This window comes from Dipodomys merriami, unplaced genomic scaffold, assembly GCF_024711535.1.
Source record: "Dipodomys merriami isolate MVZ:Mamm:240054 unplaced genomic scaffold, mDipMer1.0.p SCAF_2, whole genome shotgun sequence".
NCBI lineage: Eukaryota > Metazoa > Chordata > Mammalia > Rodentia > Heteromyidae > Dipodomys > Dipodomys merriami.
In genome coordinates, this window is record NW_027203381.1 from 94,028,293 (window position 1) to 94,042,471 (window position 14,179).

The window sequence follows — 14,179 nt, forward strand, 5'->3', positions numbered from 1 at the left end:
ACTTGTATATTTTTTTCAACTTTTTAGCCTGAAGGTACATCAAATGTGGGATTCGTATTTTAGTATTTTCTTAAAAGTAAATCCACTTTTAATTCTATTTTGAAACCACTGAAATGGACTGTTATTAAAGCAGTTAGAGTAAAATATGAAGTCTATGAAGAATTAACAATACAAAAGCTATTTAATTACACTCTGTGATTATTGATTGTATGTAGTTTTGATTGTACTAACATAACAAGACTTTATAAAAATCCATACAGGGATGAAACAATGCACAGTGCTTAAATGATAATCATACTTCAGAGATAGTAGTTTAAAAATTCAAGTCAAGAGGATTAAAACTACATCCCAGCTGAATATTTTCTAACTTTTGACAGTGAACATATTATTTAAATTCTGCAATTTGTTTCCTCATCTGTTAAATAAATAAAATAGTAGTACATATCTTATACTTTGGTATGAGAAATGTGAAAAACTAAAGTCCTTGGTATAGTGTTTACTAATACATATATAACCAATCATTGTTATGCTTATTATCATATCATTACAAAAATTCAAATTATGAGTATACCTCTATACATTTTAAGTTTATTATGCTTTTTGTATTTTGTATTTTGTTTGGGTATTGTTCTGGTATTTAGTTGTACACCCATAGGCAAATTCATATTAACAAATCTGAATACCCCTTAAGAATTTCAGAAACAAAAGTTAGAAAGACTTGAGATATGTATTTGTGTTTGGGTTTATATGTTTGTGTTACATCAAATAGTTGTGTTGGATCAGGTGTATTTATATGTGTATTTGCATACATGCATGACTGTGTGTTAATGTTGCTTTACAGTACATGTAAAATAGCAGTTAGTTTTACATATCAGGCTTTTACCTTCATGTGAAGCTATTCAATTTTTATTTTCAAGAACTGTATCATTTTAACTTCTCTCCTTATCCAAAAGAAATTTTCCTAGTCAAGCATGTTCACATATACCTGTAATACCAGCTCTCAAGCAACTGAAGCAGCTTTCCTGTTCTGGGTACAGGGCCAGCCTGGGCTTCATAATAAGTTCAAATCCAACCTGGGCTCTACATTAGATTCAATTATTTAAAAAAAAACTTTAAACCTTGCTTCATTTGCTTTTTACTTACTAAAATATCTATCATGTTTCATAAAGATGGGATAATTAGTTGGAGAAACTTCTATAAACATAAACATATACTAGTATCATATTATGATTTCTGTTCTTGAAGCATGCATTAGATAAAACAATAAAATCCATGTACAGATTGGACTGTAACAAAAAGTCTACGTACTGATCATTCAGAATTAACTAGGAATGAAAAATATGGGGTTTTGCATTGAAATCAAAACTTTCATCTAGATATGTCATGATACTTTTACAATAATTCTATGGCAAGTCTATTTAGCTAAAGAAGATGTATTCTCTGACTAAATTTGATTCTTCATATTTATTGCAAAAGGTATATACTGTTCAATATATGAGATGATTGAAACCAAAGAATATGATAAGAAAACAACTCCACATTTCAGGATTTAAACCTGAATATAATCAATCATGAAAATACTCTAAATAAGATTTTTTGGGACCTGGTACATCAGCTGAAAGAATAAATGATCTCAAAATCAGTTAATATAGGAAACTAAAATACGTATTACATTTTAATCCTTGTGTTTCTCTTTTTCTTCCCACAGTAATAAAATACACTGTTCTGCAGAAGCTGTATGATTTGAATAGAAATGTTGAGTAGGCAAGATTCAGACACATGTGTCTTTCCTGGACTTGAAGAATAATAAACTTCAATCATTTTCTTGGCAGGAGCTGAAAAATTAAGCAGTTATACATCTTTATAAAGAAAAACAAGGTTACACCTTCCTGATGTCAGCTAATAGAAGCTCCTCTTGTTGACTTAATGTATGGTTTCTCCCTTGATACATAAACTTCTGCAGGCAACACATAGATAAATTAGCCATTTATTAAATTGTACTATCCTTTTAATTTGCCTTTGAACTCTTAGAATGTGTTATTAAATTAAGTAGCCTAGATCCACTTCTACACCTGCAGAAAAGTTTTAAAAACTTGAATGCATAATTAAGGATTATTTACTCTTTTTTGAAATTCAAATAGTGGCATTAAAACATAATATATATATATATATTAATCTATATCTGGTCAGGCTATTTCCTGGCATTTGGGGTAAAGCAACAGGATAAATGTGTTACATGCTACAGAAAGATGCTAAGATAATTTCTAGATTACGTGAGAAATACAGGCTACTTCTAGACTTTGGAGCTTATATGCAGAACACACATTTCTAATATTATTTTAAGGCAGAAAAAACAACAGAAACAAACAAAAAACAAAAACGAAACAGCTGGGCACTGGTGGCTCACACCTATAATCCTAGCTACTCAGGAGGCTGAGATCAAAGGATCATGGTGCAAAGCCAGCCCCGCAAGAAAATCCATGAGATTCCAAATTCCAATTAACCACAAAAAGCCAAATGTGGAGCTGTGGCTCAAGCCTTGAGTAAGCTCAGGGACCAGAGCCCAGGTCTCTGAGTTCAAGCCCTACGACTGACATACACCCACCCATCCACACACACACACACAAATCCAAAACCTAGTTTGTATATGAAAAAATCTAAATAACAATCAACACTAATATGTGGTTTGGTGAATACATTAAGGAAAATATTAACACTCAAAAGTTGATTTTTCCCCCAGAAAGTTTAAAAAATTTTCTAAGCTGTTTACCTTTATCCAAACAGTCCTACATCCTATCTTCACATGAATTTCTACACACATTCTTTGGAGAAGTCCTTCCAGACAACTTCAAATCCCTTCCCACATACACTGCCTCTTTGAAACCTCAAGGATACTTTCGGTATTTATATTAATCTATCATAGGCTGTTTGTGTTGCTATCTACTCAATTGTTATTATTTCTTTAGCAACTTTGTAGTTAGTCTGAAAAAGAGTTTATCTTTAATGGCTGATGTTACTTTTCTAAATTTGATCATTTTCTAGAAGGGGTTTTTCTTACCATTTCCTATATTCATATTACTTATAAACTCAAAATGTAAAATGCAAAAGTAAATGATATATGTAGTAAAAGAAATAGTAGAAGAAATTTACAAAGCCATCTTATTTTATGGCACATTTAATATTTTAAAGATATGGATTTTTTTTTTTGTCAATCATGGGGCTTGAACTCGCCCTGGGTGCTATCCCTCAGGCTCTTCAGCACAAGGCTATCACTCTACTACTTGAGCCACAGCACCACTTCGGTTTTCTGTTGGTTTATTGACGATAAGAGTCTCATAGGCTTTCCTGCCCAGGCTGGCTTTGAACTGCGATCCTTAGATCTTAACCTTCTGAGTAGCTAGGATTACAGGTGTGAACCACTGGCACCCAGCTTGAGATATGAAAATTTGAGAGGCTAGTAGTCTCAAATATTTAGTTCCAACTGCTATCTATGGATGAGTAAACTGAAACCTCAAAAAGAATAAGTGACTTTCCTAAAATCATACCATTAATGGGATCAAGTTTACCTGAGACTGTCCTGTGTAATTATAGTAACTCTGTTCTCTTTACAAATCCATTCAGTTTGGAGAATAAATAGTCAGGTTACACCAGCTAATGTGATTGTCCAGTCTAATCAAAATGCCACTTTAGAACATTTTCTTCCATTTCCTCAAAAATCCAATTTAATTTTAAAAGAAAGAAAGAAGAAAGGGATGCAGAATCCTAGCCACTATACAATCAGAGATGGGGCTTCACTTCTTTGAATTTTTCAAGCAAATGAACTAAACTAGAACCCATAAAAATGTTAATACTTAAATATCAGCACAATAGGGATCTCAAAGGAAATTCTACTGGAATGAAATTATCACAGGACACACACACACACACACACACACACACACACACACACACACACATAAGACATCATTTTGACACATCTATATTCAACTTATTGACAAGTTACCAGCCACATTATTCAAGCAAGAGTTGGTGTCAACAATGCAGGGCTGGGAAATAAAAGAAGCAGGGCTTGCAAAGTCATAGACTTGGGGGAGACTTGAAAGAAGGATGACAGATTAAGATTATAAAGATTTCATGAGCAAGATGCCATATTTGGCAGGATGATTTAAGGACAGCCAGGTTTCCAAAGCAGAATGCTAAGGAGAGAACCAGGGCATAAGATAAATATAACCATGAGAGGAACTGTGAAGCACTTAAGGGAGGTTAAAGAGTTTAGAAAGCCCATGGAAAGTGATAAAGGCTTTTGAGGATAACATGAAATGGAATATATAGTTGATCATTTCGTGTAATCCAGTGGCCCATGGAAAGTCATACAGAGGTATCCGAAAAGTTGGCAAGATATTTTTCCAGTGATGCAACAGCAATTTATAAACTTACAGTAGAATTTAATGCACACCTCTAGATTTAAAGTCAACAGGAAGACGGGCACAGGTGGTTCATGCCTGTAATCCTAGCTTCTTATTGGGCTGAGATCTGAGGATCACAGTGCAAAGCCAGCCTGGGCAAGAAAGTTCATGACAAGTGGTCCTGTGGTTCAAGTGGTAGAGCACTAGCTTTGAGCACAAAAAGGCTCCGGGACAAGGTCCAGGCCCTGAGTTCAAGCCCCAGGAGGAGTACAAAATAAAAAAGTCAACTGGAACACACGTCATAAAAAAGCATAATAAAACAGAAACAAACAAAAAAGCATAAAAATCATTAAAAATGCATAGATTTGGAAATTAGTAAGGGCTGGTGTTGAAACACAAACTCTCACACATTTGGTTTTTTTTGTTTGTTTGTTTGATTTTGGTTTTTTTTAGGTCCGGTCATGGGGCCTGAACTCTGGGCCTGGGCACTGACCCTCAGCTCTTCAGCTCAAGGCTAGCGCTCTACCACTTGAGCCACAGCACCACTTCCAGCTTTTTTCTTTTTGCTTATGTGGTGTTGAGGAATCGAACCCAGGGCCTTGAGCATGCAAGGCAACCACTCTACCACTGAGCCACCTTCCCAGCCCAACTCTCACATTTGTTAGAGAACATTTTTTTTCTGTCTTTGTAGATTCATTTTATCAAGTTCTTCCTTTTTAACCTAAGAATAATTAGTAGGAAACTCAGTACTTTTAGAAGGATAGGTGAATTTTAACACATTTATCTCAGTAAACATGCAAATGCCAGGAAATAGATACTTGCAAGAGAAGGGGCCAAGAGGGGAGGAGTAGAAGAATGGAGAAAGGAGTAGAATGCAGGCCAGAATGTATGGTATATTCCACAGAATTGAGAAAAATAAGGGAAGGGGTCAAAGGAGGATGAAGATGTTGAAGGGATGCATTATATTCATAAGTTGCTTTGTTAAATTACCCAAAAAAGCCAATATATAACCTAAAATTAAGAAGAGTCAGGAAAAGGGTACAGTGTCAGGTGGGCGAGAATGGTGAAAGGGGAGGTATTGGTCAAGTCACTGCATCATAAACTGCTCTGTTGAATGACAACTCCTTCCTTCAATTAATTAACAACAATAAAAATCAAAGCAACAAAAATATTAAAATTTAAATGCTATTAAAGTTAATACAATAACAGAAATAAAAAATGAGCATGGTAGTAAGAATTAAAAAAAGATACTAAAAGTGAGACATGGAGAAGTAGAATATAATCTATGATTGCTAAAAAGAAATACTATTTTTAATACTGGAGTAAGCTCAACAAATAATCAGAGTTGGTTGTTTTTATAATGGCAATCGAACTTCACTTTTTTTAATGCCAAAATTCTTTTTGAACCAGTATTTTTGACATTTGGAAATGATTTTGACTTGGAAAAGATTTATTAAATTGACATTTTTTTTCTAAGAAATGAGATGAGATCAAGGGTATTTAAGGATGGTTTTATAATAACACTATGAGTTCCTTCTAGTTTGGATCCCGAACGTATTTCCCAATCTTCTAGTTCCTGTTCAAATTCAATCAAACTGAAAATATGGAAAGTTCCATTTTTAACACAAGGGAATATGTCATGAATTCTGAAACATCTGTCAATAATTGGTAGGGCTAATGGGCTTCTAATGAAATAAACTCTTAGGTACTTTGAAGTAGTTTGAAGTTTTAGAAGACATACAAATAGCAGCAACTGACATCACCGTTGTTAGTTTAGTTGGACACCAGGACAAAAATGGAAAAAGAACTATGACTTGAAATTTTTCTGACCCGATAAAGAAATTAATTTTTGCTCTAATTATAATTCACTTATTGTTACTTATAATAGTTCATTCAATGTAATCCTAGCTAAACAGTAGGCAGAGTTCTGAAGTATCAAAATTTGAGACCAATCAGGGCAAAATGTATGCCAGATCCAATTGCAACCAATTAAAGCTGAGTTTGGTAGTGCAAACTTGTCAACCCAGCTACTAGGAAAGCATAAATAGGAAAATCATGGTCCAAGCCTGCCTGAGCACAAATATGAGACATAATTTTTAATAGAAAATAAAACATAAAATGATAAGGAAGTAGGTCGGGGGGTAAAGTGCCTGCCTAGCAATTTTCAGGTTCTATCTTTAAACCTCAGTAAAACAAAAAAGTTTCTATGTTGAATTAACCAAATTTCAAATAAATAGTCATAAATTTCAAGCATATTGGATTTTATTCTGACCTAGAGTTACTTCTTTGTAATTGTGAACACTAAGAATCTGATTAAAACATGATAAAATTGGGGGCTGGGAAGGTGGCTCAGGGGTAGAGCGCTTACCTTGCATGCATGAGGCCCTGGGTTCGATTCCTCATCACCACATAAGAAAAAAGCCAGAAGTGGCACTGTGGCTCAAGTGGTAGAACGCTAGCCTTGAGCTGAAGAGCTGAGGGACAGTGCCCAGGCCCAGAGTTCAGGCCCCACAACCGGACCCCCCCCCCAAAAAAAAGATGATAAAATTATCCATACTTTCCTGTTGACAATTCTGGAAGTTCACATGTGCACAACTGTTTTTAAATACTGACCATTTTATGAAGTTTTGCAATTTTCACTTAAAACAATGGTATGAGTACAATAATTCAAGTTTTGTTTGGGTTCTTTCTTGTAGTTGCAATGCAACAGGTACCTAATCCAACAAACTGATTGCCCCAGCAAAATTCCATGTCTTATCAGGACCAGATGAGTCTCTCCCTTCTTCCGAAATATTCACATTTCCTTCACTACAGAGAGAGCCCAAGTCCCTCAGACAGGCCAACATTGTTTTAATTATTTTAATTATGAACTTATGTCATATTTCTTTTCTTTTAAAAGTTTATACATTTTTGCATTTTATAATTAGATTTAGATTTTGTTTAAATTTCATGAAAAGATTATATGTAATAGAAAAGCCATCTTGTTAGCATGATATAAGTCAACCATCAGTTCGGCTGTGAAATGTGGCCAAAAGTGCATTTTAGAGGGAAAAGATCTCTTTAAAGATAAACAAATCACATATCTCTTTTCAATTCATACCAACTCTTTCTGACTTCTGAAAGTATCTGGACAGCAAATCACTTGACTTGTTTTGAAAGTCCCCTTAATGATCTTAAATTTAAATTTCATTTATTAACATATTAACCTTGTATTCTTTTCAATATGTTATCATTATAATTCATAATTTTTGGCATTTATGATGCATATTGTACAAATTGTTTATGAAGTTTAAATATATGTTACTCCTTCCTAATTTGCATAAATTATTCAGGTTTTAGAGAGCCTTTTGCACTAAATCTGATTATTTCTTCTTCCTCTTCCAATCTTTCCCTTTCCTCTACCTTTTGTTGTCCTTGTTTCTTTGATCTTTTCTCTCTCCTTTTCTATATATCACACACACTAAAATTTATCTCAGCCAATCTTACATTAATTATAAGTTTCAAAGTGTTCTAGTGACTCAAACTGTATTTTATAAGAACCAGATCTGACTTTGCCATTTGGTTAAGAGAACACTCACATTAAATTACTACAAATCCTCATCACATAAAAATTGTTCTGTTAAAGTTTAAACTTGAGCTCTGTTCATTTTCATACTAAATGTGCCATGGGAATATTCAGTTTTTTAAAGCTTCAAGTAATATAAAAATCCAACTTGTCTGATGAACAAATGAGGAGATCATTCATTTAGCACTATACCCCATACCCAGAGGGATCATGGACTTTTTTTTTTTAGAGAAGATTAACTTCTGAATCCACTTTTCTATAATCCTCTGTATTACAGGTTCTGTCTTCCTCTCTGATTTGAATTATCTTCATTTTAGGTAGGCAGATAACTGTAGCAATGTCTAGAATTACATATGGAAACCCAAGGAAATATTCAAAGGAACTGAAATAGCTTGTTTCCTCTTGAGTCTCTTAAGAATGATGAAACTATCATCAGAAGCCTAGTTCTGAACTTCCTCTTACAACTAATTGTCTAGAATTCAGTCACTTGACTATTCTGTTAACTTACCCATTCTGTCACTTACTCAATTTCTGTTAAGAGGTCTAACATTGCTGAAATAAATTTTTATATTCAACATCTACTCCTCAGAGCAGATTTAAAAAATGAGTATAATGTTAGATAAAGGGGTGGATACTTCAAATTCTTGGGAATACTCAAAAGCACTTTAGGAAGTGGGATGGATGGAAGACCACAGGCATATAGCAGATCCTCCTTCTCATTCTACTTTCTCACATAAACTCTTTCCAGTTTTCACCCAAAGCTTTCATCCACTTTGTAAGTCCACTGCTGAGGTAAAACTAGGGGGGTATTAACAGTCTTTTTCTTTTTTGGTGACATAAAGTCTGTCTTAGGAATTGAATTTTGATGGCTATAGAACTTTTATGGAATTGAACGTTGGTAGCTTGTTCACTTAAATTTGATCATTTTAACAGTGAAATCCATAGACACATTAGCATACCTTTGGTCTCCCTAAATCCATGAGCTGATATTTGATACTTCTGAATCTTTAAAAATTTGTACCTTGTTAAACAGAAGCTTTTGCAAATGGAAACTTTCAATGACTTTCTTAAAGGTTCTTTAAGAGTAGCCATTAGGGGGAAGATACCATCTTGCATTCTGCTTTTCCTTATGGCTGGCCTTTTCAGAGAAATCTTATTGTATTTCCAGGAAAAGAATGATTAAAAGAATGTTATTGCCAGGCGCTGATGGCTTACACCTGTAATCCTAACTACTCAGGAGGCTGACATCTGAGGATCAAGATCCAAAGCCAGGCGGGGCAGGAAAGACCTTGAGACTTTTATTTCCAATAAATCACCATAAAACCTGAAGTGGTGCTGTGGCTCAAATGGTAAAGCGCTAGACTTAAGCTGAAGAGCTGAGACAGTGTCCAGGTCCAGATTTCAAGCGCCACCACCACCACCAAAAAAAAAGAATATTATTGAACAAGTAGTCAGTTATAAGCATTTGCAACTGTAAGCAATCAATTAATATTTTTTCCTGTTGCTTCAAAATGGCCATCAACTTTCACACTACAAAAATAGGAGTCATCAACTTTCATACTATCCTCCATCCAATCTCCTCCACACAATTAGCCTTACATTTTAGATTTGTTACTAGGAACATATCATTTGGGATCCAAATTTTGTACTGGCTGAGACATTTTAGCTTGAAATAACAGAAAATCTTGGCTCAAAATTGCTCAAAATAAGAATATATTATCTATCTCACATGGCAGAAGGTTTAAGTTCTAGTCATGAACAAATGACCATTCATGAACACATGCTAAGATTTGGCATTACAGTTATACAAGAAAGAAGCAACAAGCCATGACGATGAAAACAACAAAAGCAATAAGATGCAAGGGTGGGGGCGACAGCTGTCCACATCCAGGACTACAGCAATAGTACAAACTGTGCTACTCTTTTTTTTAGCACAGCAAAGCACAGAGTTCTGAAGAGACCCGTTACACGATATTTTCATTATGATGTCGGTTACTAGTATTTCTGACTGTTTTTAAATTGCTGTTTTCCCAGCAATCAATAAATTCTTTTCCTGTTCAAATCAGTGTGTTCTACTTGTTTGTAAACAAGAGCCCAAATACTAGAGTAAAATTAGAAAAATTAGAAGTTAAACTTGGAAAATGTGAAAGAATCAATCAGATTTGGGCAGATGGACTTGTGCATAATACAAAATAAGGCAAAAGTAATGTGAGGAAACAAGAAAAGTGGCTGTCTAAAAATCAAAACTAACACAGGTTAATGACATTTTAAATAATAGATCAACCTAGAAAGTTCTAGTATTCTATTGAACACTAAAGAGGTATTGTATTGTATATTAAAAGAAATCTACCAGAAGTGATTTTTAGTGTGTTTTTAAATTTTTTATTTAGGCATATTTTGTTGTGTTTGAGGTTAGCATTCATTTGTAATATTAAAGTGGTTCCAAAGTAATATTTTCATACATGACCATGGTAAATTTGGAACAAATTCACCTTTTCTATTTCATTCCCGTTCATTGTGATTTTGAATCTGGTCAACATAAAGTACCGATAAATGTTTGAAGATATAGATGAGGGCTTTCTGATTTGAACCTAACACAATACATGGTAGAATCAAAAAATCACATAGCACAGTATAAACACAAACAATTTTTGTGACAATCAAAAAAATTAACAATAAAAACTACAAATTAACGTCCATAATTTTATCTACACAAAAATTTATAAATAAAAATGAAAACCATATATATTATATATGATTAGTCAATACATAATATATAACAACATAAAAAAGAATAAAGACCTTAATGGTAGTAAAAAAGAAATAATTTGAAAAGAATAATGCTCTATCCTGAGTGATGAATGAATAATATTAAAATATGGCCATAATTTTAAAAAATAGAAGAAAGTCATTTAAGTTTAACATTTTTTAAATAATAGTTATCCTAATGACCTGTGAGTACTTAAATTTTATTTCAGACAGTGATATAATTAAATATAAACTGGAATGCTGTCCGGTAAATATGTTGAGTCTAAAACTTGTTCTGCGGATCATTCTGCCTCTAAGACTTTACCTTAATCAAAGATATGAGGATAAGTACATATGTACAGTGAGAAAAGATGATTTTGTTATAATAACGAAACTTTAGATACAGCTAGAGGTGCAGCTCTGTGGTATAGGATTTGTCTAGAAAGAGTGAGTCTTTGCACTTGCACAGCGTTTTAAATATATGTCACTATATGTACCTAGATAATATACAACTGTGTAGAGACATTTATCTGTGTACTCATAATAATTATTATTGAGATGGAACACTAATTATTAGTAAATATTAAGTGATATATAAGGATCAAAAATTATACTTGATTAAATTAATACTACAAAAAACCTATGAAAACCTAAATTATAATTATATATTTGGGGTAAGATTTATTTTTGCTTTACCATTTTTTTTAACACTGAAGTAGTTTTTTTTTTAATTTGGGAAATTTCTATTCAATTCTTCCTGTATAATTGTCTGACATATTTACTTTGTTGCAGTATGTATGTGTGTGTGTGTGTGTGTGTGTGTGTGTGTGTGTGTGTGTGTGTGTGTGCATGCTGATACTGGAGCTTCATTTAAATACTGAGTTCAACTTAGATACTAACTTTTTTTATTATAAAAATGTTGTACAGAGGGTTTACAGTTCCGAGAACAAGGTAATGAGTACATTTCCTATTGAACATTGTTGCCTCCTCCTTTGTTTTCCCCTACCATCCTTTTCCTCCCACCTCTACAACTACCCTCCCTGTCTCCTGCCAAAGTTGTAAAGTTCGTTTTCAAAATAGTGTTTTGTACATTTCATTGTTACACTGGGTCAACCTGTATCCTTATATGAGCGTTTTGTTTTTTTTTTCCCTTTCCCTCCCCGAATTAGAGAAGTGTATACACAAGATGCAGGGCACCACCTTCAAATACAGTAAAAACAGGGTTTATACCATGGAGGAGAAACATAGAAAGCAACAACAAAATCACATGGTACATTATAAATATGTTAGAAACAATAACAAGAAAGAAAAAAGATATTTGTTTCTCTATCTTGGGGTTCATTTCACTTAACATCATCTTATATAATCATATGTGCATAGCTCAATAGTTTTCCCCCCTTGGATATTTTGTACTTATAACAATATATCTTCTAATAGCTTTTCAAAAAAATTGTATCTTTGTTATATTCTTTCTTACTAATCAATAGTTTTGATATAAATTAATAAAGTCACTATTTAGAAAGAAGCTCATTTCAATTTTTTTCTTAGAAAATTTGAATGTTTTTGAAGTTCTACAATGTGGCCATGCTGTTACGAGGGCTGATGTTATGTTCACATATAAGGATATTTTCTTCTCTTTTGCTTATTATCAATATACTAATTTGGTTCTTGAGTCATTTCTCTGTCTTAGATTTACTTGTCTAAAAACCTTAAATTTTTTTTCTTATATATACTCTCCTCTGTTGTCTTCATTTTCCCCTTTTGAAATTATTCCTAGATTATTGGATAGACTTGAGCATAAGTATAAAAATAAAATACATTTTATACCTATACACATAATGTACACATAATTTTATGCAACATTTTCAGCATATCTGCATTTAGACTGTCATACCTCACATGACATCAGATGTGGATTTATTCATGTGAAGTGTTACAGTCTTCAAAATGTTTTGGAGTTTAGATCATTTTAGTTTTCAGATATCCAAAATAGAGATGACCAAGCTGTACATAAACATTTTTTCATATAACAAGATGAGCAGAACAGGCTTCTAATCAAATTATACACACAGCTGTTTATATTTATATTTATATATAAACCAGTCTTACAAGAATAATAATATTTAGAAGGTATACTGAGCAATACAGTCACTTTGGCTGAAAGCTCTTTGGGAATCTCCCAAACATTATCCATAATTAGCTTCCTTAGGCGCTACACGATAGAGTAGTAATATTGATACTAGCAGTGGTAGTGGTAGCAGTAGGAAAAAAATATGCCTTTTTAACATATTGACGTACATAGCAATATTTCTTGTAACAACTTGACAGTCATGAAACACTTAGGCTGAGTAATGCATGTCAATTCAATGAAAAACAAAAGTAAATATCACTTCAGAGCAAAGCCCTTTTGCTAATGTTATCAATCTAGTAAGAGAGACTAGCATAGAGGTATCCATTCACTCAAACATGAAGAGTATTACATCAAAAAAGTTCAAACTGAATGTAGGTTTGGAAGTAAAGACAGACAAATTTAACTTCCTTGCACAACAAATGAGAGATGATTTAAAAGAAGTGTCATGCAGACATATCAAGATTAAACTAAAGAAAGAGGAACCATCAAGATGATGATAGTAACCAGACTGTGTAGTCTAATACAAAAAAAAAAGACTCCCATGTCAAGTAGCCAAAAGAATTATAACAGTCTAGACTTGCAGTATTTTGTGATTTCAATTTTAATTTTTGTTCTTTTCGTGAGCATTGAATATAATCTTTTTTAGTTTGTGACAAACAGTTCTATGCAAATAATCTTTTGATACATGTAAAGGTTTACTTTTATAACTGTTGATGGAAAGAGGGTGAATAGGCAGGATGTAGGCCATAAAGTAAAAATTCCACAATTTCAGTAAAGTATAAGTATTTTCTAGACATAGAAATCAAAAACAGAAGTGAACAAGACACTCAGACCCTTAGGAAGTTTATAGGATATGTTTATGGCAAATTACCTAGAACGTAAGTACTGTGGCTATATTTAAATTGAATTTTGAAATCAACCTCAATTCCAACTTTTAAGAAATATAAAATCCTTCCCAGAATTAATGAAACCCTTATTTCAACAGAAAAATAAGAGTTCACATAAATATTCTTTGGCACTGTAGTTGAGACTCAAGTCAGCTCTTCAAGATAAAAAATAAATAAAGGATATCTACATTGGAAAGGAATAAGACTGTCTCTATTCATGAACGACATAATCCTCCCCAATATTAACATTTAACTATTAGAACTTGTAAATGAGTTTATCAATTAGGATACAAGACTAATAGAAGAATATCAATTTTCTTCTAGTACTCATTAATAAAAAGTAAAAAATTAAACTATATGAACAACATCATCAAAAATAATAAAACAGAAATCAAGTTAGTCAACAAAAGATAATATTATCCTAACATAAAATATTTGGGAA

The 14,179-nt window shown here is 33.0% G+C and overlaps 1 protein-coding gene across 5 annotated transcripts in view; it reads right to left on the reverse strand.

Annotated features, from left to right (window-relative positions):
- Positions 1-14,179, reverse strand: part of Csnk2a2ip (casein kinase 2 subunit alpha' interacting protein) — an 80,830-nt gene that overhangs the window by 10,592 nt on the left and 56,059 nt on the right. Inside the window, exon 3 of one of the 5 annotated variants that reach the window (XR_011373435.1) lies at positions 1,765-1,835. The exons of the other annotated variants lie outside the window; for them this stretch is intronic. The gene's annotated coding sequence lies outside the window, so the exon portion shown is untranslated. Of the gene's footprint in view, positions 1-1,764; positions 1,836-14,179 lie in introns of those variants that run through there. 5 annotated transcript variants of the gene reach the window in all.